Genomic DNA, 27278 nt, shown 5'->3' on the forward strand with positions numbered 1-27278 from the left:
CCCTTGCACCCTTGAAATTATTCTCAATTTGCAATTAGCAAATTGCGAATCACAAATTGGGAATAATTTCCCATTCATTCCTATGGGCCTCCTGGCCCATACAAATGAATGGGAAATTATTCCTTAATTGCGATTAGCAATTTGCTAATCGCAATTAAGGAATTTTCAGAAATCGCTAAAATATAGAGAATTTGTACATACATACCATTTTGCAATTCTAAAATAGCGATTCTCAAAAAATCGCTATTTGAGAATCGCAAAAGGTTATCTTGATACATTTGGCCCATAGCTCCACACAGGGTTAACCAAGCTATCCTTCACCTCACCATCCAGTGTTGTACACACATACCCCAAACCACTCTCCTGAGATTGGCAAGGCAGTATCTGACTGTCTTTATCACATAACCCACACTCTTCTGGGCGGTCTTGAAGTACCTAAAATACTTCATCACTTCTTCTCAGGGGTCTTACCAATAAGTAGTCCATTCAAAAGCAGCAAAGAAATCAACAGAGAATCTGAAATATTAAAAGAAATCTTTATAACAATTAATTGTGAGGCTACGTCGCCCAGTCACACCTAAAGTAACTGAATGAGGCAGCCTGCTGAATGGTCTCCGCACAGACCTTTTATACCATTTATCATGCCCTAGGCAAACATTCCTTGTTGTACAGTGTATCATACAAATATTTTTTTTACAAAGAAAAAGCAGAGTCATGATGACAGTCCACATTTCAGTTTGTCCAGTTCATGATAGATTACCCGGCAAGGCCCAGAACTTTCATCAGATATCGACGGACCCCTAATAAAAACGGGCACCTTCTCCTTGTAAAAAAGGTCATAAAGAAAGAAACAGGGACAGGTGTGTGTAAGATTAGTCATAGTTTGTAAGTGATGAAAAGGTTTACGACATGTGCACCTGGATGCTAATCTCGCTCGGCCATTGGGATGGGGACTGCCCGAACAGGTTTGGCTGGAGTCAGTGGAGTCAGCTCGCCCAGGTCACAGAGGAGTCAGCAAAGGTGTACGTGTCCTTTCAGATCGAATTCAGCCTTGGTCATTTTGACTATGTAAGGCCAATCACAAAATGGCTGCTATTCACAAGATGGAACCCGAGGGTTCAAAACAAAACCTTCAAATACACAGTGAATCCATTGGTGTAACATGACGAAAACACTCGCACTTGCTGAACTCACTGTTTACGGTCTGTTGTTACCAAATTCATAACAGAATCATGATATTTAAAACACAGGTTCAGAATTTTCAGTACCACAGACCATCCTTTTGCCCTTATATAGGCAATAACCTATACTCATGCTAATCTGAGTCCAGGTCTGTGTGCATAAAGTCACTGAGATGCTGCTGTAGCATCATCCTGTTACTCAGTTCATCCTTTGACACAGGCTTCCTTACACATGATGTAGCGCAGAGGCCACATATTGCAGGAGCGCACTGTACACACAAGCAGAACATGAACAGAATGGCTAAGAGCATCCCAATGAATATCAGAGTTTTCCATCCCCAGGCAGATATCAGTTCCCAGAACCATCCCATCAAGGACCAGTCTCCTTCATCCACGTGAATGGATTTAGAGATCTTATGCAGTTTGCAACTTATCTCTAGGAATTGTTCTGTACGAGTCAATTGTTCTGCTCATATTTGCAATTCCTACTACCAATGCTTTGTTGCTTGAGTTACTTTTCGTGGAACGTGGGGAATATGGTTCGATGACAAATATGAACGTTGTCTGAAATGCCCACAAAGAACCATTGTAGCTAAATGGTAAGACCAGATATGGGATACCCTTGCCTGTCGTATGTGGCATAAGACCACACACCCAACAGTTAGTTGTATTCACTACTAATTGGTGTTGGTATAAGAGCTGAACAAATGAATTATTGACAAACTCCAATCTTCCAGCAGACGACATGTTCAGGCAGAGGGTGGAAAAAAATTTGAGGAAACAGTAGGGGAGGTATGGGCTGTGTTTTGGGTGCAAATGTCACTTGAAAAATGTATAAAACGTATCTTATTAAAAACATCATGACACCAAGCAACATGAGAATACAAAATATCAAAGGTCTTTTCTTTGCTCAGCAATATACACATTTTGTTTTTAAAGTTCATTCGTTTGGCAGGTCTCTCCATCTCAGAAAACTCCATCCTCTAAATTGCTGCCCGCGGCGGTAGGGTGATTCTGCTAAGGAGTGCTTCTGTCAGTCCAGGGCAACTTCCTTAGACCAACCAGAACCGTCGACCTAAACGTCTTCGGCTGCACCCCAAAGACTTTGGGCAGCCGCGACCCTAGCAGTAGAACCGGATGGCGGTTCGAAAATCAAAAATGAGCAAGTTTCTTGGATGAGAGAGCTGCACAATCAAAAAAGAAAAAGAATGTATTTGTCCATAGTCATAGTTCTTGGCCATCAAATCCGCTTTCATCGTTTTCTTCCGCGTTGAGCCTCTTTGATTCAGGCCTTTTCATGAGAAAAAGTACTGTTTAGTTGGAGTGCCCTCCTGGCAAACACCCACAGCTCACTTGAAAGTCTGAACCGCGCTGAACCACAAGCGCTTTGATAGCCGGTTACCTCCTGAGGCACAGCCGGGAGCAGCAGAGAATTCCGTGTATTTTAATTGCTAAAAACTGAAAATTGTAATTGTTTTAAAACTCACTTACCTTGTCTGCTGCACGATTACTGTGCGCAGGAACCCTTTCTAAGGCAAAAACGAGCGCTGGGTAGGGCGAAATCGCCGGTTACCACCAGCTGGACTCCTCACGACAGGACGGGAACACGCCCACTCGAGGCCACGCCCCCTTTAGACAAATCATACAAATACCGCGCTGAACCACAAGCGCTTTGATAGCCAGTTAACTCCTGAGGCACAGCCGGGAGCAGCAGAGAATTCTGTGTATTTTAATTGCTAAAAACTGAAAATTGTAATTGTTTTAAAACTCACTCACCTTGTCTGCTGCACGATTACTGTGCGCAGGAACCCTTTCTAAGGCAAAAACGAGCGCTGGGTAGGGCGAAATCGCCGGTTACCACCAGCTGGACTCCTCACGACAGGACGGGAACACGCCCACTCGAGGCCACGCCCCCTTTAGACAAATCATACAAATACCGCGCTGAACCACAAGCGCTTTGATAGCCAGTTAACTCCTGAGGCACAGCCGGGAGCAGCAGAGAATTCCGTGTATTTTAATTGCTAAAAACTGAAAATTGTAATTGTTTTAAAACTCACTCACCTTGTCTGCTGCACGATTACTGTGCGCAGGAACCCTTTCTAAGGCAAAAACGAGCGCTGGGTAGGGCGAAATCGCCGGTTACCACCAGCTGGACTCCTCACGACAGGACGGGAACACGCCCACTCGAGGCCACGCCCCTTTAGACAAATCATACAAATACCGCGCTGAACCACAAGCGCTTTGATAGCCAGTTAACTCCTGAGGCACAGCCGGGAGCAGCAGAGAATTCTGTGTATTTTAATTGCTAAAAACTGAAAATTGTAATTGTTTTAAAACTCACTCACCTTGTCTGCTGCACGATTACTGTGCGCAGGCACCCTTTCCAAGGCAAAAACGAGCGCTGGGTAAAGCGAAATCGCCGGTTACCACCAGCTGGACTCCTCACGACAGGACGGGGACAACGCCCACTCGTGGCCACGCCCTCTCCACTGCCCCCTGCTACAAACATGTGCATGTGCCGGAGTCCAGGCCCTGGGCCACCCCTCCTGCATTACAGCCACCACTGCGCAGATGCTATACTCCGGCAACCCTCTATAGATTAAGGCCTCCCGCTAACATTTGCATTTGGCATATTCTTCAAGCCGAAGATCTGCCGCAAACCTGCCCCACTTGCTCCGCGTCGCTCAAATCTATACCTTGCTCGGCGCCCACACATGAATTCCACATGCTCCTACTAAATTGCCGCTCCCTGCCCAAGCATAGCGCTGAAATAGCCCTGCTGTTAGAGGAACATACCCCAGATATATTGTTCCTGACGGAAACCTGGCTCACTACTGAGTCCGATCCCGCGATAGTAGACGCCCTCCCTGATGGCTACCAAATTATACGACAAGATCAACCTAAAGGGAGAGGAGGAGGCCTGGCTATTATCCACATGGAACAATACCACTGCCGAATCACCCCCGAGACCATCTCGGATTGTGAGAGTATTGGTTTTAATATCAAACTCTCACCCAATAGCTGTTTCTCGGGGACCCTTATCTACCGCCCTCCCGGCCCCCCGAAGCAGTTCCATGAAACAATGCCATCTAGCGTGGCCGATAGAGCTAGCACCTCCTCTAACTTCACCGTGCTAGGTGACCTGAATCTTCATTTTGACTCCCCTTCTGACCACACAGCCGTCACCTTACTAGAGGATCTAGCAGCATCTACAACTCTACAACTCATCCAACGCGTTACCACTCCCACTCATGCCAAAGGCCACTTACTGGACCCAATCTTCACTAACTGTCCTGATATTTTAGTGGACCCAGGCCTTCCCCTGCCATGGACAGACCACCTTTTGATCCCTTTCAGCTGGACCTCGACTAAAACTCCACCACCCGCCCCCATCACAAGGCTCAGGCGAGCCTGGTCGCGCCTCGAGGTTGACAACTGGTCCATTAAGCTTGCCAACTCACAACCCGAGAAACAGGAGGATCCTGACCTAGCAAACCAGGCTTATGTCAATTGGATCAATCATACCCTTGACACCACTTTCCCTATGAGCAAGACTATACTGAAGCGGCCCCATAAAACTGCCCCTTGGTATACGCAATCTCTTAGGGACAAGAAGCGTCTTTGTAGAAGGGCGGAAAGACACTGGCGTCTGGATAACTCAGCAGATAACAAAACCCGCTACCGTGAAACTATTAACGAGTATAAAATCCTAATAAAAGCGGCCCAGTCCACGTACTTCGCCAACAAAATTCTGCAGGCAAAATCTAAACCCAACAAGATCTTTCAGATCATTAAAAAGCTAACTAACCCCCCCTGCGTTGCGTCGAGAAATCTGTCACACAGTGCAATAATATCGCCGAGTTTTTCTTTCAGAAAGTAAACAAGATTTATATTAGCATTTCCCCCCTCGGAAATGAATTCATCAATCCATCCCAACATCTCCCCAACCCTGCCCCCTCCCTCCGTTCGACACAGCCTGACCAACTTTCCCCCACTGAATCTCCCCACCCTTGAATCACTAGCTCTCAGTGTCAAATCAGGCTCGCCGGACGACCCTGCCCCTCCTGACATCTTAATGGCAGCATCCCGGATCACCCTGCCTGTCATTAGGGAGGTACTAAACGCTTCCATCTCCTCCAGCACTGTGCCAACTGTCTGGAAGCAAGCCATGGTCAGGTCATTAATTAAGAAGCCCAATTTGGACCCATCTGACTTAGCCAACTATCGCCCCATCTCCCTGCTCCCATGGGTGAGCAAGGTCCTGGAAAAATATATCAACCAACAGTTGGTGAACTTCTTGGAAGATCATCACATACTAGATCCCACTCAAACGGGTTTCAGACCAAAACTCGGGACTGAGACCGCCCTCCTCATGGTTACCGAGGAAACTAGAAAAATCCTGGATCAAGGAGGATCAGTGGCAGTGATCCTCCTTGATGTAAGCGCAGCATTTGACACGGTCAGCCATGACACCTTACTGAACCGCCTGTCCTGTGCGGGGATTAAGGATAAGGCCTAGGCATGGTTTAAATCTTTTTTGGAGAACAGATCCTTTAAGGTTTTTGATGGCGAATCCGTGTCCTCCAGCAGACCCCTAAAGTGCGGTGTTCCTCAGGGCTCCTCTCTAAGCCCTGCACTTTTCAATCTGTACATGAGACCACTGGCCGATATCGTCCGCCCATTTGGAGTTAAGATCATCTCCTATGCGGACGACACGCAGCTAGTGGTCTCACTGGCGCAGGAGGCAAACCGAACTGCGCCAGGCGGGCTTAGAGAATGCCTGGAGGAAGTGAGGAACTGGATGTCATCATCTTCCCTGAAATTGAACGGGGACAAAACAGAGCTGATGCTCCTAGGCCCATCAGATCTGGCCCTACCTCCCTCTCTATGGCCCCCATGTCTAGGCCCTCCCCCAACCCCCAAAAATAACATCAAAAGCCTCGGAGTGTGGCTGGACAATTCGCTTTTCAATGTCCAAGCCGCAAAACCTTCAGCCACCTGTTTCGGCATCATGAGGGTGCTAAATAAAATATTTCCCCTCCTCCCCATGGAAGCCAAACAGGTAGCCATTCAAGGTCTTATTCAATCACACCTTGATTTTAATAACACACTCTATCTCGGCGCCCCAGAATACACCCTACGCAGGCTGCAGATTGTACAAAACAGCGAAGCGCGCTTACTGCTCAAAATCCCCCACAGACACTCAGTGAGGACCGGACTGATTAGCCTTCATTGGCTTCCGATCCGGCAGAGAGTTTTGTTCAAGACTCTATGCATAGCCCATCAAGCCTTCTGGGATGCAGGACCCAGTATCACACGCGATCTGGTTACCCATTACACCCCAAACCGAAGTCTTCGTTCCAGCCAGACCTTCTTGGCAGTGGTGCCAAGAATAAAAAGATCCAGATCTGGCGGAAGGTCGTTTACATACAACGCGTCCAAGACCTGGAACACCCTGCCACTCCATCTCAGAGCTAACCCCAACCTCACTGAGTTCCGCAAGCAATTAAAGACCTTTTTGTTTGCATCTGCTTACTAACTGCCTCCCCTCCCCCCCCTTGCCCTTCAGTAGACTCTGGTTATCTTAGCGCTTGGACGCCTACGGGCAACAATTCGCGCTCTACAAATCCGCAAGTTTACAAGTTTACAAGTTCAATGTCTCAAAACAATGCACCAGTGTCTCTTCTTTGTGGCAGACACTACAAATGATGTGCTCTTCATTGATCATGGGCACAAAGCATCTCGTGCAGATCCAAACACTACTGAGAAACAACCTTTCAAGATCAGCAGCACTTTCAGACTCCTACTCATTATTTAGTGTCAGAGGACGCTCAAGCTGCTCTCCCATGGACGCCAGAATGTAGTGCCTTTCTGTCGGAGCAAATTGAAAAGAGGTGTGTGTATGGCCAAAACTCGGGCCAAGAGCTCAAGGGACTGTACACTGACAGAGGTTTCCAGCACATAACAGGTACAAAGCTCAAACACACAGAAGCTCTCATTCTGTGGCAAACAAAGAACCAGCTCCTTTTTTTTTCTCTGCAACGCCTTCCAATGAAGCAAATGCCTTGCTTGGGAGGTACCATTGATGTCACGCTGCTGATTGCTGTCCAGCCTTGCGACTTCCTGGTTGCAGAAATTGTAGAGCCAAGAAATTTGTCATTCATCTGTAGCGGTCACTGATGGGGAGTGGGTCTGCAGGGTATCACTCTTCCTATGACTCTGGAAGATCCAGCAGAACCTAGTGATAAAGGAAATGTAACACAATTGTTAGTTTCCCTCAAATCAAGCACAAAAACAGTACATGGGTTTTAACAAGGGAACTGCAAGCAGGTGGCCTGTGATCTGCAAGGGAGTGGCAATACGCCATAGGAATTTAAATGGATGTCCTCACACAATGGCATTGTCTAATGGGGTACATACATATTTTCCTCAATTATTAAGCCTAGGTGTTCCTTATCTTAGAACATCTCAAATAGAGAAATGACATAATACAGATTATCAAGGACATGAAGAAAAGTCCCTTTAAAAAATGTGCATCAGGTGCACTATGCAATACAAAGGCTAATGATCAAATGTGCAGACAAAGACAAGCACTAGAAAGTCCTGGTATTTGCATGATTAGAACACATCTGATCCCACCAAAAATTAAAGCAGCTGGAACAAAAGAGAACAGAAAAATTAAAATAGACATTGAAAATTCCTCATGTTCAAAAGGGTAAACTTAAGATATCTCCTATTGAGATGGAAAACTTGTCTTACTATAATATTGGGTCAGTTAACCAGCCTATCACTACCCCAACAGTCAGTCTGAAAAAACATTGAAGTAGGCCTAAGGAAAATTCTTAAAAACCAGTCTGGTCATACAAAAGGGAATTATACATAACATGGGGGGCCCTGATACATCACTGTAGTCTAGAAGTGTGCACAAAAACAATACACCCATAATAAATGGGCTGACTGGTGAAAGGAATATGGAGAAGGGGAAATGGAACTAGGACACAACTAAAAATCCCCAATAACTAAGCATGATGCGGCATCGGTCAGGGGGGGAGCAACAGAAGAAAAATCTATAGGAAGAACAGGAGTTTGCTTGGGTGCCTCAGGCATGTGACACAGCACAGTACGGGGGATACACAAAAGACCAAAGTTACACAAATTTTAACTCTACCGCTGGCAACTACACCATATACGGTAATCCTAACTAATGTTCCTGTTCTCTCGTCAGGGAGAGAAAAATGAAACCTGGTTTCCTTTCAAGGGACAAAGCCATATGCTATTTGGGACACATTTCTACTTTGCCTGCGCCTGGGTCAGATTGCTGCTTGACCCCAACAGCCGTTTTTCCAGAAACAGCGGATTTTCACGTACCTGCTAGCGGAACCCGCTTCGCGGGTCCCGCGTCGCCCTGAGACTTGGGCAGAAACATTTTTGTGGCTGTGGACTGAGACAGAGGGCTGCGAGCGACGGGGTGTGGACTCAGTTTCCCAGGAGTCCAAGAGAAACCCCGCACCCATTACACCTGGGCTGCTCTCCCTCATCGTCCCGCCTCCCGCCTCCTTGGATCGAGATAAAGTGCCCTGCCTGGCTCACGAACTCGGGACACATTTCTACTTTGCCTGCGCCTGGGTCAGATTGCTGCTTGACCCCAACAGCCGTTTTTCCAGAAACAGCGGATTTTCACGTACCTGCTAGCGGAACCCGCTTCGAGGGTCCCGCGTCGCCCTGAGACTTGGGCAGAAACATTTTTGTGGCTGTGGACTGGGACAGAGGGCTGCGAGCGACGGGGTGTGGACTCAGTTTCCCAGGAGTCCAAGGGAAACCCCGCGCCCGTTACACCTGGGCTGCTCTCCCTCATCGTCCCGCCTCCCGCCTCCTTGGATCGAGATAAAGTGCCCTGCCTGGCTCACGAACTCGGGACACATTTCTACTTTGCCTGCGCCTGGGTCAGATTGCTGCTTGACCCCAACAGCCGTTTTTCCAGAAACAGCGGATTTTCACGTACCTGCTAGCGGAACCCGCTTCGCGGGTCCCGCGTCGCCCTTAGACTTCGGCAGAAACATTTTTGTGGCTGTGGACTGGGACAGAGGGCTGCGAGCGACGGGGTGTGGACTCAGTTTCCCAGGAGTCCAAGGGAAACCCCGCGCCCGTTACACCTGGGCTGCTCTCTCTCATCGTCCCGCCCCTTCATCTAACCGGAGGAATCGCCCTATAAGAACTGCTGCGTCCAACTGCGCGGGAGCACGCGGGAGTGCCCGGGGCTAAGCCCGGGCAAAGGGCGGGCCCTCTTTAGCCCTCAGAGGCCCGAAGAGACTGGACTGGGCCAGAACCCCTGGTTGACTATTGAACTACCTAGGACTATTGTGTAAGTGCTTGGGGGGTATATTATATCTACAACCATTATGTCCATTGAAATACTAACTCCGGAGCTGGTTGGCCCCGAGAAACCTGTGAGTCTGATAAATGGGAAATTAGATAATTATTTTAAGAAATCTCTCATGGATACTCCAACTACCCCTACCCTTGAAGAACTTCGGGCTGAGCGTCGGCGCTCGGTTGAAAGCCTAAAGAATAGACCATTCCCGGCTTCACCAGTGTTAATTAGTTCTACGGGGGAGGGAACCCTTACTGAGAATATCTGTACCCCCTCGCAGGACAGCGTTCCTCTAATATTTAGAGAAGGAACATCTACGAGCGAAATTGAACCTTAGGCGCTCCCAGTATATCGACAACCAATGCTACTCATCCAAGTACAACTAAATCTATAGTTATAACCAAAGCACAAATAACCCCCATTCCTAAACAGACCAAAGCAGTAAAAAGTAGGGCAAAAAAAGTCACGCCAGTTAAAATTTATGGTTCTCCTCCGACAAAAAGGCGTAAAAAATCTGACATTCCAAAGAGGAAAATTAATCATGCGGATTTTGGCATTAAAAATGACGACAGTACTAGGGGAGAACGGGTAAAAGTAACAGATAAAGGAAGGATAGTTATATCACCTACACATCCATGTGTAATCCCCATAATAGATCCTGTCATCTCTACCCCCGACAGCCCTTCCGCTGTTGCAACGTTACAGGAACCTTCAAATGGTGCCTTGATCGATAGCATAGAGTCTATAATGAGGGCCTATACTCTGGCTATCGTAGATAGACTTAATAAATTAGATGATAGACTTGGGAAGATAGAACATGAACTGGGAATCAAGATAGCGATTAATAAAGTATTGCCTAATCCCACTATACAAATTCAAACTTTACCTACCTCATCAGGTATTCCAGCTATAACTACTATACCTACCCCTGTCCAGACTACCATCTTGCCTCAATCCTCACATAATGTGAGTGAAAGTACATCAGGGAGTAATCCTGTTATTTTTAAGAGTAAATCCACTTTGCCCCCGGCTGTAACGATTACTGGACAGACGAATAATCCTGGTCAAGTCATAGGGAATAATAAGAGAGAAAGGGGAAACGAGCGACCTGCTCGAGGTAACTATAACAAGGGCCCCCTTCCAGAACTTCCACCAGAAGCTGTACCCTTTGTAGTGGTTCTTACTGGGGTACCTGAGCTGGAGAAGAACAAACGGGAGGGCTTTGCCCAGTTGAAAAACAAAATATCGCATTGGTTAAGCCTATATAGACCTATTGCAAATAATATCAATGGAGAAATTGTCCATGTTCGCTGTCTCCCCTGGCTGGGAGGAAGACCTAAAGATATTGAGGGAGACATAGTGGTCATAAATTTTAGAGACCAGAATGCCGTCCATTTTATACTTAACTGGTCCTCTGACCACGGTAGTAAATCTATTACCCCCCGCCCTCTAACATATTTTTATCCTCGCTCAGTGGTGTTCCCACCCAATTATCAATCTCAGTGAGCCCCCCCCCCATTAATGAGGCAAATGTTCTCAAACCCATACCGTCCACCTGTCTATAATAACGGCCCTATATTTAATGACAAGCATTCATCTATAGCAGTAGACTCGTATGGGTGGAATATTGTAGCCCTAAGGTTCAATTCCCTAACACATAGGAGAATGGATCATCTCAAACCTTTTACGCCCCTAGAGACCACCAACAGGTTTGATGTGTTTAGTGGCCTGGAAGACTGTGACTGATGCCATCAAGCCACAGGGGAGGGGGGTGAGGAATTCTGTGGAGACACAGGGAGAGACATGGGCGTATGCACGGGGGAAAAAGGCTCAATTGAAGTTAACTCACCCAATGGGTATAATGTTACTTGTAATTCTGGTTGTGATATACGTAATATTGGACAGCCTCAATGTAACCCAGATTCTCCTACCCCGGCCAATGGAGGTATAACACCCACTCGACTATCTGAAGACCCCGTGCCTGGGGAAGTAACTCACATTCATACGCCCCCACTATCTACTGAGGCTGTTAGTTTAACAGAACGGGGCTATAAGATGACGAGCTGGAATATTGCTGGGTGGAATAATAAGATAGATCGTCTAGGATGGTTAGAATTTATAACCCAATTTGACATCTTGTGTCTCCAGGAGACTTGGGTGGCCGAAGATGTCTATCTTGATGGGTATGCTGCCTATAACTGCCATGCACTGCCATCCAACATGGGGAGAGCCAGTGGCGGGATGGTGATATTGCTCTCTGTGAGGTTACCGGTTCAAGTGAAAATCCACCGGACTGTCGGTCTGCACTCTCAGTTGTTGTGGTTACAACATAGGAATGGGCGAAATGTTCTAGTAATAAATCACTATAACAATGTCTTTAACCACTCTAAAACAGCTATGGTTGATGAACTTGAAGCGGAGGTGGAAAGGCTATGCGGTTGCAGTGGCGTGTCCTTTGATATTTTGTGGGGTGGAGATTTCAACATTTACATGTGCCCCTTCGCTGGCAAAAGGGTGTGTGGGTACGGGGGTGAGGTGGGGGAAGATCAGACCCATTTTTTACATTCGGCTTATGGGGAATCTCTAAACACTCTTATGCTTAAAATGGATTTATGCATCATGTTACCTGGCGTAGACAGTGAGGGAAATTCGGTACCGACCTTTATTGGTAGGAATTGTGCCACGGTTATCGATTACCTCATCGCCTCCTCCAGTATTATGGCTTTGTGTTCCTCACCCGTAATAGTCGATCCAGCTCTTAGCGACCACAACTGTTTAACAATGTATCTCTCCTTGTGGGGGGATAAGGAAAAGGCGTTGCATGGTTTAGTGACAGATGTAGTTCCACATAGACCCAATGGCCCTAGAATTAAATGGGGTAGGCAAAACGAGGAACGTTTACTATGTACCATAGTATCAGCCTGTATAGATGAGGTGGAATGCTGTCTTGAACCTGAAAAGGATAATGCTGATATTTTAGCTAGTTTTGATAATATTAATAAAAACATTGCACAAATCTTAACTGGTATAAAACCGAAAGGCCCTAGGAACTTTGGGGGATGGTTTAACAGGGAATGTACAAAATCCTTACAAAGACTTAAAGCCGCTCTTAAGGGTAAACCCAGGGATAAGGAAGCAGTTAGAGCCCTGAGAAGGGAATACTCAAATCATCTGAAGGACAGGAAACAGGAACTAAGGGAAGAGGCCTGGAACAATCTGACTAAGGCAGTGGATCTTAAGGATGCCAAGCTTTTTTGGTCCACTGTCAACAGTCCCTTTCTTCAAAATGAAGAAGCCCCGGTAATGTCTGCTCAGGTGACTGAGGAACAATGGGTGGCTCATTTTTCTAGTATTTTTAACCCTGAAGGACTAGTTGCAGGGGGTGATAGGGAGACTGTAGCTACTACCCCCCTACCTCTTAATATCACAGTCTCCGAGGTGGATGCTGCCATCCGGGTCAGCAAGGGGGGAAAGGCGCCGGGCCCTGATGGGGTACCCGTTGATCTTTATAAAGCCGAGGTTTCCATCTGGAGCCCATTGTTAACCAAGGTTTTTAATGCAGCTGCAATGACCGCGGCCCCACAGATATGGGGGGAATCAATCATTATCCCGGTTTACAAAAAAGGGGGGAGGGGTGAGGCAAAAAACTATCGCCCGATTTCTCTCCTCACTGCTTCCCTAAAAATTATGAGTAGGGTACTACTGAGTCGTTTGGAGGAATGGGTTGAAGGTAAAGGGAGCCTTGCGGATTCCCAGTTTGGATTCCGTAAGGGGTTAGGCACTATAGAACAGTGCATTAATTTGGACCTCATTATAGGCAAATATACACGGGCTAAACAAGGCTCGTTGTTTCTTTGCTTTGCTGACTTGACCAGCGCCTTCGACCTGGTTGACCATGGTCTTCTGTGGTCAACTTTGTTGGATATGGGTGCTCCACAGGATATTATTTATTTCCTGGCCCAACTTTATAGGAATTTGACGGCTAAGATACGTTACGGGCAATCGGGGGAGTGTACACCTAGTATTAAAGTAGGCTCTGGAATTAGGCAGGGATGTGTCCTTGCACCTCTTCTTTTCTCTCTTTTTATTAATGCAATTGAGTCGGAACTACGGACCGTCAATGCAGATGCACCGACCGCTGACGGCCTTTCCATCCCAATATTGCTTTATGCGGATGACGCGGTTCTGCTCTCACAAACTCCTCTTGGGCTGCAAAAACTTATGAATAAATTTGCAGATTTTATTAATGGGAGAAAATTAAAAATCAATAATTCAAAAACTTTTATAATGCCCTGCGGGAAGAAAATCAAAAACTTAAGGCCCTTTACAGTTATGGACCAAACTATACAAGTGGTTGACAAATTCTGTTATTTGGGTATTACTTTCAACAGTGGGGGGATGTGGGCACCAGAAATGATTAATGTAAGAGCTAATATGGCCAAGTGTTCTTTTGGCATATTCAAGTTTGCATCCAAGTTAGGCTCAAGACGGATACCAGACATGTTGTACCTATACCGCCATAAATGTGTTGCTCTGGCCCTATATGGCTCAGGAGTGTGGGGCCATTGTAATAACAATATGCTCCAGGTGGAGGAAAACAAATTTGTCAAAAAACTCTTGTGTTTACCATCTTCTGCTTCAACAAAACTGATCCATCAGGAGGTTGGTCTAGAACATCTATCTGACTTGATCAGATTAAGACCCCTGTTAGTATGGAGATCTATATGGATTAAGGAACAGAATGGTTTCACAAGAAAGATTATTTTAGACTGTCTCCACATGGATAAATGTTCCCGTATCCCCTGGCTTAACTATATTATTTGAGCATTTAAAGATGTTTTTAATCTTACTGTGCGTGATAACCCTTTTTGTGTTTTAGATATCCCGAAGACTGAGCTTAAACATGAATTTTTGAGGGTTAGTATGGTGAAGCGTAACGCAGCTACTGCTCAGTTCTCCACACATGTTTTTTATGACAGATACAAAAAGGTAGAAATGGGATTCTCAGGATACCTTAAAATGGTTACTATCCAATCCCACCAATATGTATTGACAAGATTACGGATGGGGATTGTTCATTTGCTTGTCGCGTATCCTGTTATGAAGACCTATACTACTGCCCCCTGTCCATGTGACGGGACCACAAAGCAAAGCACAGAGCACTTTTTACTGTTATGCCCTCTTTATCTTCACCTTCGAAAAATATATTTGAAACCGCTTTTTAAAAAATACAATGTATCCACTATTGTATCGGCCATGGGGCTTTTATTTGGACTTGATTCGCAGGACATCTGTTTTTTTACTGCTGTATTTATTTTAAAGGCGATATGCTTGAGGAATAACATGCTTTTTGATATGTGATTATCCTAAAATCATGTTTTACTACTTATGTATGTATGTACTTTTATGATTATTAACTAATGATCAAATAAAGTTTTTGAATCGAGAATCGAATCGGGAAACAGAATAAAGATTAAGTAATGCAATATAGAAATTAGGCCACCTTGAGTCACAGATCTATAATTCTATCCTTGGGTCCAATCAAGGATACATGAATGCAGGGCTGCATGTTCCTTTAAGGGAATGTGCAGTAAGTGACTAACATCAGGTGATACACTTTGAACCTGTATATCTTTTTAGTTTTCTTCAATATCATTATAGCCAAATTTAGGCATGCACTGGTAAAAGTGCTGCCTGTCTTCCTCACAGTATGAAAACCATATCTGTGAAATTTATCATTATACCAAATTCGTCCAACTGTTGTGCAACGATACGTATCGTCATACGGATCCCTTCACAACACAGGGGAACTTGTAATAGTAACAACATAAAACAAAACATACACAAAATAAAAAATGCACATGTCAAGCCATCAGATATACTCGCTGAATTTTCAGTACCACAGTCTCCACATTCACACACCAGGACCCCCACCATGGGGAAAACCCCCTCCCTTCTCCTCTCATCTAGAGTCAGTGCAGTGTCCCTCCCACCACTAGGACCACAAACCCCTGGGCCATTTCCCCAATCTATCCCAGGGACACGGTGCACCACCAGAGCCACCTCACGTCCTTGAACCTCCTGGCGTAAATCAACCCCCTCCAAGTTAGGTGCCACATCTCTGGGTGTGTGCACTACTCCCTCAGCACTCAATAATACAATTTTGCTGCCACCAGAGGGAGGAATCCCTAAGCTCCTGGCTTTCAACTCCAACTCCCTCATCGCTCTTGCATGTTCAAAATGCATTTTCTTTTCCTCGAAGGCTAACTTCTTCATTTCTAATTCCATCCCAAGCTCTATTTTCTTGCTCTCTGTCTTTCTGACCATCCATTTTGAGCCTAGCTAGCTCCAACTTGTGCACCCTCTCCCTCTCTCTGTCCTCCAGCTCTCCTGGGGACAGACCCTTGGAGGAAACACTGCTGCCCGCCCTGGAAGGTACTTTCTCCCTGTTTGGGCCCACTGGCCTCTCAAGCTGCCCATCTAAATCCTCCGCCTCCTCCACCTGCTCCTCAGGATACTCACTGGCATTCCTAGATTCCAACCAGGCCCTCAGCGTCTTTTGGTATTCCTCTTTCCTGGTGACGACTTTCACAGAGATTTAAATTTCTTGCACAAAGCTTTGAGATTAGGCAGAGTGTAAACATCAATTCTCATTCCTACCAATTCAATGTCTACAGATGCAATGGAAGCTGGCTTACTCATGGTAGAAAAGACTGGCAGTTCTCAAGAATCAAAAGTAGAAAAGAAGTTCCAAGGAAAAAGAACTCTCCCAAAATGTATGTGGTTGCGTTAGGTCTGCACTCACTAGTAGTGTACACCAACCACTGTATATGAGTCACAAATGCAAGTCCAGAATCCTCACCGCTCACCACCAATGTTAAATTTGGGGGTCTCTAGTTGGCAGAGGTAGGTACCTTTGACCAAATAGGGACCCTTGCGTGTCTAGTCAGGGTAAGGGCCTACACTCCTATAATAACCCCTGCTCACCCCCTTGGTAGCTTGGCACAAGCAGGCAGGCTTATCTCAGAGGCAGTGTGTAAAGCATTTGTGAACACATACAGTAATACAGTGATGACACTACATATGGACATGACACAGGTTGTTTTATAAAAATAAGTATTTTTATATAGATTTATCAAACAACAAAAATCCACAATACTGTACTCAAAAATAGACTTTAAAATGGTAGGAAATAGCTCAGTTCTCTTAAGATTGTAAATGCAACACTTTACTCTCAAAGTACCTTGGATGCGGAACGCAGAACACACAAAAGGGTGCAGGGAAGGTGATGCGTCCGTTCCTTACACTCAAGGGAGCGGATGCTTCGGTTCTTTACTGCTGCACAGGGGAGTTGATGCTCGCTTATTTACTGTGTGGGGAGGTGATGCGTCTGTTTCTTACTGCTCTCCTGTACGATGCGACAAGATGGGGCCTCGATGCAATACTCTTCTCCGGTGCGATGCGACAAAATAGCGTCTTTGATACGATGCAACAACGTTGAGGTGATGCATGCATGCCCGACGGCCATGCGTCGACTCAATGATCTTCTGAGCCGTGACAGGCTCTGCCACAGGCTTCTCTGGTGATGTGACAGCGACCTCTGCGGCAGCAGCATGCTTCTCCTGTAATGCCACGGCGGCACGCTTCCTTCGCGATGCATTGGTAATTGCTGCGGCAGCGACACGCTTCTCGTCGTTGAGTTGTGCTTCCAGCGACACAGTCTCTCAGAAGGCCCAGCACAACAGCAGGCACTTCATTTCCCAGCACGGGAATTCAGGGGGGAGCTGGTTGGTGAAGTCTTGTATCCCTGAGTATTCAGGCAGGAGGCAAGCTCTAGTTCAAGCCACTGGAGATTCTTCAAAGTTGATGAAAAGCACACTCAGTCCTCCTCTCCTTTCTTTGGCAATGAAGCAACCACTAGAGGCCAACCCCCAAATACACAGCACAGGGGTAGTCTCCTCCTTCAGCTTTCTGGTTCTTCTCTGCATCAAAGGTGTGTCTTGATTCATAGAAGTGATCTAAAATTCTGGGGTCTGGGTCCCCACTTCTATACATCAAAAGCTTTTGTCTCTGAAGGCAGAGAGTGTCTGTGACTAGTCCAAACCAGTCCTGTGCACTTTGTTTACAGGACTCCTTCTTTCCTTCGACAGTGTGGCCCAGGGTCTTCAGACGCACCACAGGAGGTGGAGCCAGTATTGTGGAAGGCAGGTACAGCCCTAGTCAGGTCCAGGTGCTACTCCTCCCACTACTCCTCATGCAGATAGGTCTATTCAGCCTTGTGCTGACTCACCCTGTCTCCTGGAGCCCCCAGCCCCTGTCACTCAGAAATCAGACATGGAATACACAACCTATCAGAGGCAGGCTTGGATAGTTAGGCAATAAAATACCTACTTTCTAAAAGTGGTATTTTTAAATACAGAATGTTAAAGCCAACTTCACCAAAAGATGTATGTTATCATTCTGAGTTCAGGCATACTAAACTTGAATGTCTACCATGTTCCTTGGGTCAGCTAGGATTATAAGGTTGTATAATCAAACTGCCCATTCTGGCATATGGGGACAGGTAGCCTTGCAATAGTGAAAAATGAAAATGCCTGTAATTCACTATCCGGAAATGCCAAACACTTCAGGGCATGTCCTACCTTTTACCTACAATGCACCCTGCCCTTGGGCCTACCTTAGGGGTGTCTGATATGTGGAAAAGGGAAGGTTTGGGGACTGGCAAGTGGGTGCAACATAAGTAATTCCTCTTTCTTGAATGCCTTTCCTGTTATTTTCTTGCTAACAAGCAACGGCACATCAATCCCCTTTAAATATCTGGCCCAGAAGGAGGATGGCAAAATCAGTTCTGGAACTAAACTTTGGAGACAAAGTTAGAGAGAGAGAAACAATTACAACTCTCTACAATACTCAAGGAAACAAACCAGAATTAATCAGCACAACAGGCATGGAATTCTTCTTTCCTCTTCAAGCCAGGCAGAATCTGTCCTTGGAGTAGGTCAAGGAGGGTCTATAAAATATCCTAGCTATCGTAATAGAAAGATTCAATTCTATTAAGGACTCCGAGGCGAGTATTATGCTTTCACTTTCTCCACTTTATTCTCAGCAGCCATTTTATTGCATTTTAACAAGAACCACATTTCCCACGAAACACTGTGAATTGTTAAGAAGAACAACAACTGACAGAGTAGTCCAACAGTCCACAAGTGTCCAATCAGGTGGCAGTGTCTGCACCATAGTCCTTTGCCATTGTCCTCAGTTCTTCTTTTGTCATGCTAGTCACACCATAGCCCTTTTCTCACAAACCCTATTTCTCAGTTTTCCTTCCTGGGAAAAGAGATAAAATTACCAAGAGGATACCCGCAGACAAAGCTCCACCATAGGCAAGGTATGCAGAATTCATGTTTATTGAATTAGCATAAACCTACAATAGCAATGACCATGAGAACATAATTCAATGCTTACTGGTCACAGGGAGGGTCTCCCGAATCAGTAATCCATGGGTGGGATAATCCACTCCTCTGAGTCCTTAATAGAAATGAATCTTTCTGTTACTATATCTAGGAATTTTTTTATTCTATGTCTGCACCGAAGGCAAGGATTATACTAGTTTAAGTTTAAAGCTTACTCACCACCAAATAAGCTGTATCCAAAATTAGCTTAAAATAGAACCTTCTAAATGTAGAATCCGAGGCCCAATCGGTCGTGTTCATAATATCTTCAGGGCGGGCACCCAAACTGAATGCCTTCAAGGCCATTGCTCCACGAGTGGAATGTGCACCAAAGATTTAAGATCCAATCCAGCTTGCTGCATAACCCATGGCACCCAACGGGCTGTGGTCGTGGAAGACACCGGTTTGTGTGGATTTCTGAAGGGCGATTAAGAGCTGCCTCTGACAGGGACCTGAAGTCCGCAGAATTGTCCTCATTGGTCTTAAGGCATTGAACTACACATAACTTAGGAGACTCCGAAAGATGAGTATTCCATGACCCTAGTATTGGATTTAGTATGCCTGCTCAGCGTAAATGACACCCCAGAGGGTGAAAAAGACCTTCCAGTAATGTCTAGGGCTGAAACGTCTGAGACCCTTCTGCATGATACCATGCAGAGCAGCATCGCCAGCTTCACTGACAGTTTCCTCCGTGATGGTAACTAATTGGGTTGCCAGGATAGGGAGATGTTAAGCACCTTACTAACATCACAAAAAGCCAAATAACATGGTTCTGGAGGAAGTGATAGCCAGATTCCACTTAAAGGCGCACACAGAAATGTTCTCTCACAAGGGACCCTTCAATTGGCACCTGCCCTGCCAAGATAGCGGAACAGAAGGTGTTGATTGAGCGGTATACTAGACATTTTTGTGCTAAACTGGCAGGAAATTCAGGACCTGAACTATGTAGGTGCACACTGGATCACAACCCCGACGCACACACCAATGACACCATTGCGTCCAAACAGACTACCATCTCTTGATGGTGCCGTCCAACCAGGCCTTTGATGGGAGGTTTTAGCCTGTGTCAAAAATCCCGAAGCGACCATCGATCCCTGTAATCTGCCATGCCATTAGGAGGAGAGACCCCTCCTGAATCATCTGAGGGTTGGAGAGTCGGAAATAGTGTGAGGCGGATTGGAAAATCCCAAGAAAATTCCAGAAGAACCGGAAACCAGACTTGAGACTTTCAAATCGGGATGACCAAAACTACATTTACCCGCTAGTGTCGGATCTGAGCTGATGCCCTTGATAGAGCGCTGTCTCACCCGTTCAACATACTCACCTGGGCCCATATATCTATATATATATTAAACCGGTAAACCTACACACATATTTATACAGAAAAATCCCTAAAACAGTGCTTCCAGTTTTATCTAACCATGCACTTACTTCCTCAGACAAGTGACCTCACTACAGAGTGGCTTCCATTTATCACCTGAAATTCTGCCCCCAGTGTTTCCAGACAAAACATAAAACAGGTATGAACCATTTTGGTTAATACATAAAATCAATACAATCAATAATCAATAATCGATCAATAATCAATACATAACTAACTACCTATCTTAACTAATCCCTAACCTTACCTCTGCTACCAAAATAACTGATAGAGTGCAGGCTCACCCGTTCAACATACTCATCTGGGCCCATATATCTATATATATATATATATATATTAAACAGGTAAACCTAACTCAATCAATTTAGATTTTACCATTCAGGATCTATACCATTTGTCTTACCAATCCAAGACATCGATGCCTATAGTCCTAAAGGATCAAGGGAGTTAGCAAGAAAATAATCAGTAAAATAACATTCATCATTTTGTAAATAACCACAAATTCAGGAAATGTTTAAATTCTTTATCTAAGAAAAAAATCTTTTGAATATTTGAAACGATGACATCAATAATTTCTTATTCTATTTAGAATGATGAAGATCAAAACAACATGTGCAATAATTTTTAGAGAAATATCATTAAGCATTTCGACAAAGGGTGGGTAAAGAGAAAAAAGGAAAAACAGTACAATGACAAAACCCACACTTTATAGTTACCTAGAATGGTATGGTGACCAACCCTGGGCATGGGCTGAGTCAAAGAATGTGAATCGCAAAATACAGGTGCCAGCAGGAAAGAACAGGTGCAGATCAGAATCAGGACAGGTTTCGGACCAAATTGGATCAGGACAGGACCACCTCAGGCTAAGACCGGCACCCACAGCTAAAGTGCAAACGCCTCTCTGCAGCTAACAGCCGAACCCCGATTAGGTCATCGAACTCCTTCCCAGAACCCCGATTAGGTTATCGAATCTTCTGACAGAGTGCTCCGTCTGCAACTCTGCTCTCGATCACCTATTGAGTGCGCTGGGTCAGTGACAGGTCAGCTATACGGACAAGTCGGACAATCTAACTAGGTAAGCCTACCCTAGTTATACTATTTTCCAGGTGAGTGTACCACCCCCAAATGTTGCAAATGTGTGAATCCCACAATTTTATTGGACAAAGGACGAGGAGTAATCATCACACCATATTAATATGAGGTAATTTGTCAATCATATATTCAAATGTTCCCTCCCATAACTTTATCTTCCCATGTACTTTTATTCCATCCGGTATTGAAATGTAACAATAAGACATTCAAACTAATTATTCAATTTTAGCGTCCTCTGGCAGGGTGAGGAGTTCACTCTTCTCTTATTACTTGCCATCCAAGTCAGATTGGCATGGGTTCAATGCCACAGCTTCAGTGGCTCAGGGTTTCTTTCGCACAGGCGCAGTCTCTCCAAAGATGGAGTTGAGTAATACATTTAGGCCCAAATACGATACATGCAAGAATAGAAAAGAAACAGTTTTAGAGACACAGAATAAAATGAATGCACTATATACCACTTTTTTCTACTCTATTCTCATTATTTTATTTAAGCTATTGCATTAAAAGTTTAGGTAAAACAAACAGCTTAGCCAAGCAGCGATGCAAGCTTCTTGCACGTTAGGACACAGAACAGCCATCTTAGTTCTAGTGCACAGAAGCAAAAGTTTTCCCACCAAGCATGTCACATGAGTGTGACAGACGCATGCGCAGTAGAAAATCCTGCGTAGAAGCAGCCATTTTAATGCAAGCGGATTATAGTTAGTTTAAAGCACATTGACAAGCTTCCACTAGATATCTAACATGTCGCGTATGCAATATTAATATGACAAACATGTTAGTTAGTACATTAATATTATTTTCGAGATGGTTGAATACAAGCAAGTCACTTTACGTGTGCAACCTTGCTCCATCACCCTCATAATCATTGCGAACGGGGTGGAATGCATACCCTGTCTCCAGCTTCCTCTTCTGGAGAAAAGCATTTGTGGCTGCAGCCAGAGCATCTGGTCTCCAACGGAAGAATTTGGGTAGTTGATGATCCAATCTGGAGGCAACCAGGTCCACCAAAAAGAGACCCACTGATTCTGAAGGCTGGCAAAGACTTTCAAAGGAAGTTTCCAAAGTCTGGAGTCCTGGAAGTGAGTGACATGACTGCCAATCTTACCCGATTCTCCTAGCTGGGAAGATTTTCTGCCCTTAGCAAGATAAGATGGTCCAGGCAGAACTGCAACAAGTTGGTAGCTAGACCTGAGAGAACCTTGGAGTGAGTGCCCCAGGTGATTGATGTACCTGACAAACCAAATGTTGTCCATTTTGAGCAGGACACAGGACTGGACCTTATCCCGTGTCCCACCCCGGACTGCAAAGGACCGGGCCAGAAGCTCCAAACAGTTGATGTGTAATCTCTTTTCTTGAGGAGATCACAAACCTCTTGTGGACAATTCTCCACACGGAGTGCCCTAGCCTGACCTGTGGGCATCAGATTCTATACGGAGGTCCGGAGCCAAACCGAAAATCGCTCTTCTATGCTTCCAGGAGGGACAGCCACCAAAGAATTTCCTCCCGCGCGTCGTCTGAAAGGATGACCGGTTGGGAGTAAGTGAGCCTCTTTCGCAGGTGTACTGCTTTTAATCTCTGAAGAGCACGATAGTGCAGGGGTCCTGGGAAAATGGCCTTGATGGTGGATGATAAGAGACCTACCAGGCAAGCAATCTGCTACAAGGACACTGTCGGGTTACTTCCTCCTAAGCTTGTGCCGAATCTTCATCACCTTTTGAGAAGGAAGGCTCAAGGTAGCCCCAGTGGAATCTATGACGAAACCCAGAAAAGCTACTCTCTGAGAGGGAATTAAGATGGGTGTTTTCTCGTTTACGACAAACTGAGGCTTTCGAGCAGGTTAACAGCCATAATAATAATAATATTAATAGGGAAGCTTGTAGAGCGCCTGGTTACGCTAAAAGCGTGTCCCCGCGCTAAGACTGAGAAGAAACCTCCAAGCAGAAGAAAAGAGGGCTCTGTTATCTTGCAAACAGGTAAGTCTTTAGGTTCTTCCGGAAGCTAGATTCAGAAGGGTCTAGGCGGAGATAGGTAGGCAGGGCGTTCCAACTCTTCGCAATCAGATGTCGAAACGAGCGCCCTCCCATGCGGGCCCTTTTTACCCTAGGTACCTCAAGTAGGCCTCCGTTTGAGGAGCGCAGAGTTCGAGATGGTACATACTTGGTAACTAGGTTCTGTAAAGGTTTTGGCGCTTTGTTAGCCAGAATGCGGTGACAGGTACAGAGGGCTTTGAATTCCACTCTGCTTCTCACTGGCAACCAGTGGAGGGTCTGCAAGGCAGCTTTGGAGTCCGATCTTTTTGGGATTTTTAAGACAAGGCGGGCGGCAGCATTCTGTAGTACCTGGAGGCGGTTCATTGCCTTGCCAGTGGCTCCCAGGTACAGCAGGTTGCCATAGTCTAGGCGTGAGGTCACGAGAGCATGTACTAGCGTTTTACGAGCAGAGCTAGGAAGGAAGGCCAGGACCTTCCGAAGGGTTTTTAAAATACCAAAACAGACGCCTGCCACTCGGTCTATTTGGGGTCCAAAGGACAGGTCGGCATCGAGCCAAACGCCAAGGTTTTTGACTTCCTGGCGAGGAATGGGGGCCTCTCCTAGGCATGGGGGCCACCACGCAGATGACCAAACAGATGGATTCTCCCCCACCACGAGCACCTCGGTCTTGTTGCCATTAAGTTTAAGGCAGTTGGTGGACATCCAGGTTGCAAGATCTTGCATGCACGCCCTGAAGCTGTCCATAGCCAGTCCGGGTGCACGTGAGAGGGAGATAACCAGCTGCGTGTCATCGGCGTAGGACACTATGTTCAGTCCATGACTCATAGCAATCGGAGCCACTGGAGAGACGTAGAGATTAAACAGGGTTGGGCTCAGGGACGATCCCTGGGGAACGCCCTGGCTCAATCCTATGTCTCTTGAGTAGTGGTCACCTTGGCGGACTTGGAAGCTTCTCCCAGTCAGGAAGGATTGAATCCATTGGAGTGCAGCTCCAGATATTCCTCCGTTGTTCAGACACTGTAGCAAGGTGGTGTGAGCTACAGTGTCGAAAGCTGCACTCAGGTCCAATAAGATGAGGGCCATGGTATGGCCCTCATCAGCCCCCTGACGTAGGGCTTCCACAGCTGTGAGGAGTGCAGACTCCGTAGAATGGCGCGGTCGGAAGCCAAACTGAGTGTCATGTAATAGGGCAGCCTTGTCCACGAAGTCCATCAGTTGCAGATTGACTGTTTTTTCGGCTACTTTGGCCAGGTAGGGTAGGAGCGAAATAGGACGGAGGTTTTCTAGTTTCTCAAAACTAATAGTTGGTTTCTTCCTTAGGGGTAGAACCACCGCCTTTTTCCAGTCTTTGGGTACGGACTTGGTGCTAAAAGACACGTCTAGTAGGTGGTATCTACATCTGCAGTTGGACTGACAAATGTCGGGGGTTTTGTACCATGAGGAGCAAATCGTCAAGGTAAATGATGAGGAGTATCCCCTGTGCCTGTAGGTATCCCACGGCTGGTTTGAGCACCTTTATTAAGCACCAAGAGGCAGAGGAGAGCCTTAAGAGTAGCACTGCAAACTGAAATGTCTGTTGTCACCAGAGGAACCTCCTGTGAGGAGGGAATATTGGTATGACCCAGTAAACATCCTTCAAGTCCAGGAGGAGCGTCCTGTTTGCATGACATAAAACATCCTGAAGGAGTTGGATAACCTCCATTATTAAATGGCGTACACCAGCCACTTGTTGAACTCTCATAAATATATTACCTGTCTCTGACTCCTGTTGTTCCTGTTGACTAGGAAAATGTTGCTTATGAAGCCAGGTGGATGAGGGGTGGTAGGACAAATAGCTCCTTTCGCGAGGAGCGAGGCAACCTCTGAATCTACCATTTCCACCTCATGTTGCGAGAACTGAAGTGGACTGGGGTGTGTAACGTGATATGAGGGCCCAGAATATTCTATGTGAATCCCCTGAATAGTCTGCAGGACCCATGCATTGCTTTTGATTGACTGCCAGACATTGAAAGAATGTGCCAGACCTCCTATTTTAATTAAGGAAAGAAGGGCAAGCACTCACTGGAATTGGAGGCAGTGTTGAATACCATCTCTCCTCTGCCTCTGAAGCACCATCTCTGAGTCTGGTAGAAATTTCCAAAACAGGTCTGGTCCTAATATTGCCCGCTCCTGATAATGGTTGGCCCTGGAGTCTTGCCCCCTAGGAGGATACTGGAGACGGCTTTGGGGCAGAGTGGCACTGCCTCAACCGGGAAACCCGAGAGGACAAAACACTTTTGATGGAGGACTTGGATTTGTCCAGTGATGTGAAGGTATTTAAAAATGTTCCCTTTTCCTTAACAAAGGTTTCATCAAAGAGTACCCCTTGTACCACAGCCCATGGCTCAAAATCAGCACGGTCTCCAAGTTTCAGGTCCACTTTTATTAAGAAGGATTGTCACCGTTCTGTGTACCTGCTTTATAGCACAAATTACAGAGAGAATATCCTTCAACAATCTCACGGTGTGGGGCACAAGCCTGTACCTCAATTACACATAGACACTTTAGTACACTCAAAGTGAACAGGAAAGGGCTTTTAGGCAAAAAGCTTAAATTGTCCTTTAAATCATAGTGTGAACAAATATTCTAAGATGCGCCATTACATCAACATAGTACATGGTATACACACTGTATATGGCAAATGAATTGGTCGACGGCGTTTCGATCCCACATTTAAATCACAGGGATCATCATCAGGACATTTCATAAATGCCTAATAGTTACGAGCCACACCGTTCTGTGTACAGCATGCAATTGGCCAACATTCCCAGTGTTTTGTGGGAAATGTGGTTCTTGTTATTATGCATTAAATAACTGCTGAGAATAAAGTGAAAGACACACAATTGATGGACGGAATGCAGAACAAATAAAAACATTCACCCCCTCCAGTCAAGAGATTTGGTTAAATCCATTGTTCTTTTGCTCACCATGCCACCCGAGTGTAGACCAGGCCATATGCAAATCAGTCTTGACCCTGTGCCTCATGGGAACAGTCCAGCCCAAACTGTCAAGCCAGGTCCTACCTAGACTGGAAACAAGCATCCTAGGACCGGGCTCGGGGTTTCACCCCTCATCAGCCAGGATAGCTTGATTCCAGTGGCACAGTGAGTGCAGGACCCATGCGTGCATAATCCTCGCCTCCTGTCCTGACATAGAATTAACTGCCAGTCATTAGTGACGTAGCCTAGCTAATCCCTCTAAAATTACCATACTTCCCACTCACAGTCCAAGACTGGCAGCAAAGTGATGCAATTCCTGCCCATGGCATGTGAAAAGTTGCCTCAAAAGTATCCCGGGATTTAATGCACTCAAAATCCAGAATGGAAACCTAGGCCATCCCAGTTTATCTAGCTAAACTTCGAAGGAAATCATTGTCCCTGAACTAATATTTGGTTGAAGGACCACGTAGAGGCTGACTCTACTAAGTCTCCTGCCACCCTGCTCTTAACTGGAATGGTGTTACTGGAGACTATTCAAATGGAAATGTCCTTCTTGGCAGCCCCCATGTATTTCCTCCTTTCTGTCTGGGGCATTTGGCACTTAGAGTTCAGAAGCCTGATTAAGTCCTGGCTATTCCGAATGTGATCCAACAAAGAATACACATGTTCCAATTTTCTAACTACAAACAGATACACTCTTGGACCTCCTAAGAACAAGAATTGTTTAATCAGCAGACCCCATTTACACACAACCCATATTATTGTGGAAAACCACATCATCTAGAAACTTACTGCCCATCCATCTGTCTCAAACACATAACGGAATGATCAA

General features: G+C 45.7%; 1 protein-coding gene across 2 annotated transcripts in view; it reads left to right on the forward strand.

Moving 5' to 3' along the window:
• The window catches only part of LOC147748027 (cytochrome P450 2D15-like), a 513923-nt gene that overhangs the window by 436601 nt on the left and 50044 nt on the right, over positions 1–27278 (forward strand). The gene's annotated exons all lie outside the window — the stretch shown is intronic.

The sequence above is a fragment of the Lissotriton vulgaris genome, chromosome 1_1, assembly GCF_964263255.1.
Source record: "Lissotriton vulgaris chromosome 1_1, aLisVul1.2, whole genome shotgun sequence".
In the NCBI taxonomy this organism is placed as follows: domain Eukaryota; kingdom Metazoa; phylum Chordata; class Amphibia; order Caudata; family Salamandridae; genus Lissotriton; species Lissotriton vulgaris.